Consider the following 5,422-nt stretch of genomic DNA (forward strand, 5'->3'; position numbering starts at 1 on the left):
TACTCAATCCCTGATTCTTAATCGACAGTATCCAATGCATCAGACATACTTCCCACATCAAAATGAATGTACTCCAAAACAAATTTAAGCATGAGAAAAATAACAAACTATAGAAAGAAAAAAAACTTGTGTAAGGCACAGCAACAAGCTGTTCGCTGAACTCTCCCCCCCCTCCCCGTATACCACCCCTAACTTCGGCATACTTAAATCCCAAACTATCGTTTCTATCTCTCAAGGGCTAAATACTAAACAAAACCCTTAACCAAAGTCAAGCGATCAAGAGAAAGAAAAGAAAAGTCCTGAGCCACCAACGCCAAGGGGGGGCTCCCTGGACAATGGGTAGATGCCTCTGGTGGTCCCAACCGATCATTAGACAGTGCAGGGCCTCAATCCGGGGCCATCTGGCGCGCTCCCGGAGCATATCTGTCCAGCCATTGGGCCGCCTCTCTAGGGGAATTGAAGAATTTGGTTTCCCCGTCCGCTACCACCCGGAGTCGGGAGGGGAATAGCATAGAGTAGGAGACGTTCAGGTCTCTGAGGCGCCTCTTGATAGGCATAAACTGGGCTCGATCCTTCTGGACTTCCGCGGCAAAATCAGGAAAAGCAGACACGGTAACCCCGTTTCTGGTAAGGGGGCCTTTTGTGCGTCCCAACCGGAGGACCGAGTCACGGTCCTTATAATGCAGAAATTTGGCGATGAAGGTGCGCGGAGGGGCGCCAGGAGGTAGAGGACGAGATGGTATCCGGTGTGCACGCTCCACCGTAAACTGTGCCGTGAAGGATTCAGCGCCGTACAGTTCCTTAAGCCATGACTCCAGGAAGACCTCAGGCTGGAAGCCCTCCTCCTTCTCCGGCAGGCCCACAAATCGCACATTATTTCTACGCAGCCGACCCTCCATGTCTAGTAATTTGGATTGAAGGGATGTTACTTGCTGGGTTACCGTGGAAATAGATTGTTTCATAGGACAGCACATATCCTCCAGATTCGAGACACGGGTTTCTGCCTCTCCCACTCTCTCTCGTATGCGCTGGACGTCCTGCCGAAGCAGTGAGAGATCACACTGCACTTTCTCCATCTTATCTGAAAGACGCTGTTCCGATCCAGCTATTGCCTCCAGCACTTGTTGAAGAGATGGAGCTGCGGGTGTGTTAGGGGATTCAGCAGCTGTTGCAGATGGGGAGTAGGAGTGGGACGGAGAGGCCCCCTGCGAAGCGGCCTGCGAGGCCCGTTGGTTTAGTGGGTTAGGTTGTCTGGCAAATTTCTCCAGCTTCGCCGCAGCCGTGCGCTGGCCGTCCCGAACCATGACGGACAATAGGTAGTGTTGAATTCTCTTGGATTAACTAAATTAACCATCTTGTTGCTGTTTGGGTTGTTAGGTAAAAGAATGAATTGAAAATGGATTTATAAAAATCAATTATTATTTATTCAAAGGGCCACGCCCGTATACAGGGGAGAGGTAGCATTCTCTCGTCCTGTGTCAAATCATTTAACAACAACATACACGTATCAACAATGAGTTTTATATAATACACAGTTACGCCCCTTTTGTATATTCCTCCCATATGATTTCATACCTCAGGAATACAATGTTAGGCAATAGAGTTATGCAATATTGGGACAATTGTCAAGAATACTAAAAAGATACTCGTGAGCTTCAACTGTGTCCATATTAGGAATTACATCTGTACTCTATGAGCTTTTAGAAAGTGCGTAGTTGGAAACAATACTCAGCCAACAAAGTTGTTTTTCTCTCAGGGTGTGTATAAAGTTCAAGATGAATTTGCTATATCATCTAGCTAGAATCAAAATGGATTCTGTTATGCTTCTACTAGTGAATATGAGAACCCTTTGCTTATTGGATGTATACATAATATACGTACTATCCCGTAGTGCACACACATAACTGTTAGGCCTTCAGCAGGTTGCCTCAGTCACAGTATTCCACAGCTCCACCCTTTGATCAGGGACATTATCCATGTGCCCTGTCATCTCAGGAGAATTTCTGGGAACGTATAGTTCGCTAATAATCATTTCATGTAGTATTGCTATTCTGCGTCTGACAGTAGTCTTCTAAATACAACATAGGCCGCACCTGTAGACGGTGAACATCAGATGAATGGTTATAATCACATCGGGGTCGCCAAAGAATAAACCTCCATCACAGAATACATCATCACATACAATCACATACAATATACTTAAAAAACATTTTCCTAATCCTGAAAATTGAATACTAGGATTTAAACATTTATCTTTTCCAGTCCATATCATAATGCCTTGGTTAAAGTTCTTTTATATCATGGACCTCCTTTATATACTTGGCATTACACGTATCAGGATCCGTAATGTCTTTGGTCAAATAAGCACAGCAGTGAGCTCAAAGTGCTGTTTCCGGACATCAACAATATCCTCAAATTTGTGGTATTAAAAAAATGTAGAACAATATGGTATCGTAATAGTTCATGTCCAATGTCCTGGAATCATCATAAATGTCCACAGTTCTGGAATATCCTATCATAAAGATCAATCATGTTATCAATAATTTAATTGAAATAAAACGTCAACTTCCAGTTGATTAATCATACGACTTCATTAGCCATAGGAGAACTTATTAGCCACCTTTACCACTTCGAGGTTTTATTGATACTCTGGCGGCAGGAACATGTTTCCTGATTACTGAGTCAATTACTCTTTTTAGGAATAGTTCATCCTGCAAGAAAACTTTTCTCAAGTTATGTGTTTTTGTATAAAATTGCTAAATCAATCTTCTTAAATAACAAACATCTTTAGAATTAATAGGTTACCGATTATATATATCATATCCTAAGGACATGGTGACAACTACCATTCCCCGTTATGTATGATATCTTCTTTTAACCTTTGAATCTACTCCTAGTAAAATACATATTACATCATAAACTTTAATGAACATCATATGTAACCATTATTACTATATATATACCTAACTCATTATATCTAGCACATCTAGAAACCTTAGGTTAGTATATTGTAACAATTCTTTCACATTCCCTTAAATCAACCTTTTCTATCTACAGCAGTGGCGGATCTAGACTTAACTTTTAGGGGGGGCGGTTTAAGAATTATAACTCCTCCCCATAATCATAGCCCATCCCACTTAGTAATACCCTTCCCGTTCGCTTCTAAAATTTCCTATTGTTGCCATTACTAATAAAATGTTGCCAGTTAGTTGAGAGAACCCTGCGCACTGGTGATACAGACTGGCGAATCGCCATTCCTTCCATCAGAGGTGGTAGAGGCTAAGACACTAGGGCAATTTAAATATGCATGGGATAGACATAAGGATATTCTTACAAAGAAATAAGGATCACATAAGGTTAGAGATAAAAATAATGTAAAAAAAAAAAAAAAAAGGGGCAGACTAGATGGGCCAAGTCGTTCTTATCTGCCGACAAATACTGTTTCAACAGCACACAGATTGAGCCGAAATTCACATTATAGCACACTGAATGAGCCGTAATTCACATTATAGCACTCTGAATGAGCCGTAATTCACATTATAGCACACTGAATGAGCCGTAATTCACATTATAGCACAGTGAATGAGCCGAAATTCACATTATAGCACAGTGAATGAGCCGAAATTCACATCATAGCACACTGAATGAGCCGAAATTCACATCGTAGCACACTGAATGAGCTAAAATTCACATTGTAGCACACTGAATGAGCTGAAATTCACATCGTAGCACACTGAATGAGCCGAAATTCACATCGTAGCACACTGAATGAGCCAAAATTCACATTATAGCAAGCAGAATGAGCCAAAATTCACATTATAGCACGCTGAATGAGCCGAAATTCACATTATAGCACACTGAATGAGCCAAAATTCACATAGCACGCAGAATGAGCCAAAATTCACATTATAGCACGCTGAATGAGCCAAAATTCACAATATAGCAAGCAGAATGAGCCAAAATTCACATTATAGCACGCTGAATGAGCCGAAATTCACATTATAGCAAGCAGAATGAGCCAAAATTCACATTATAGAACGCTGAATGAGCCAAAATTCACAATATAGCAAGCAGAATGAGCCAAAATTCACATTATAGAACGCTGAATGAGCCAAAATTCACAATATAGCAAGCAAAATGAGCCAAAATTCACATTATAGAACGCTGAATGAGCCAAAATTCACAATATAGCAAGCAGAATGAGCCAAAATTCACAATATAGCACACTGAATTAGGCAAAATAATGCAGGGACATAATGCAGGGAGAAGAGGGGGGAGAAATGGGACACAGGGGACACCTTCCCCCCCCACCACCACACAGACACACACACGAGACACCTACTCATAGATGGCACACACTGGAGGCCGGGTCCCGCCGCGTTATTGGGAACTGGTGGAGAGCGGTGCAGCGCGGCGGGGGACGAGGAGAGAGAGAGCGTCCTAACGCGCGTACAGGGAGGAGGGGGCGTGGTCAGAACAGAAGCTGCTGTACGCGCGTGAGGAGTGGACGCTCTCTCCTCTCCTCGTCTGCTCTCCACCAGTTCCCAATACCGCGGCGGGACCCGGCCTCCATCCCGGTGGCGGTATATCTAGGGGGGGCGTTCGCCCTAATCGCCCCCCGCTAAATCCGCCACTGATCTACAGGTTACCTCAGTCACAGTATTCGGCAGTAGTAACAGACACTCCGGTATAATCTCAGGTCAAAAGCGTAGAAGGAGACTTCAGCAATGAGTGAATTTTAGGGTTGTAATAAGCAGAAACACATCCGCAGCTGGTCTCCAAAGTAGTAGGCAAATGTAAAAGAAAGTACTGGCAGCGTCCCAGAATATAGGTGAGAGCAGGAGCGATGCAGTTATTTAGTATGTAAAATAAGACAGCAACTGAAGTCAAAGTGTAATTTGATCCCAGGAGGTAGAAGTCACTCACCAGTTACATATCAGTCAGCCTTTAAGTGAGAGTGTTCCCTCTATGACTGGAAGCAGCAGTCCAGAGCAGTGGGGCCGGGAATCTCCAAAATTGAGGCCGGGGATCCGGAGGAGGTATAGGCCGCAAATCCGGAAGTATGTCTCCTCGGCCGTACAGACCCCGGGGAGAGCGGGGAAATCGCCTGCCGGTGCCCTGCAGCGTAGGGAAGAAAAGCAGGGTATTCAGGCACACCAAAGGGGCCAGGATATTACAGGAGGATGTTTAATCCAGGGAGCTCCCGGGATCTGCTTCCTACTCCTGTGCTGCCGTGGCCACGCCCCCAGATATTTTATTTTTAATTACATTCAAAGTGCTGCACTCTGGCCCCAGGAGTGGAATAAGGCCTGCTGCTGCATAATCTAACAGGTCAAGGGGCCTGCTTGTTGTCTTGATGCTGCTCCGCCTTATGCTGTCTAGCCTCCTGGGGGCTGTACTTGCTGTCCATAAGTGCTCAACT

General features: G+C 44.1%; 1 long non-coding RNA gene across 1 annotated transcript; it reads right to left on the bottom strand.

Moving 5' to 3' along the window:
• Positions 1-1,401: 1,401 nt before the first annotated feature.
• Positions 1,402-4,965, bottom strand: LOC135019277 (uncharacterized). Its single transcript, XR_010216916.1, has 2 exons — positions 4,650-4,965; positions 1,402-2,711 (listed from the first exon to the last, which is right to left on the bottom strand). It is a non-coding gene; the product is annotated as an uncharacterized LOC135019277 (long non-coding RNA).
• Between the last annotated feature and the right edge of the window lie 457 nt (positions 4,966-5,422).

Source organism: Pseudophryne corroboree, chromosome 1 (genome assembly GCF_028390025.1).
Source record: "Pseudophryne corroboree isolate aPseCor3 chromosome 1, aPseCor3.hap2, whole genome shotgun sequence".
Classification (NCBI taxonomy): domain Eukaryota; kingdom Metazoa; phylum Chordata; class Amphibia; order Anura; family Myobatrachidae; genus Pseudophryne; species Pseudophryne corroboree.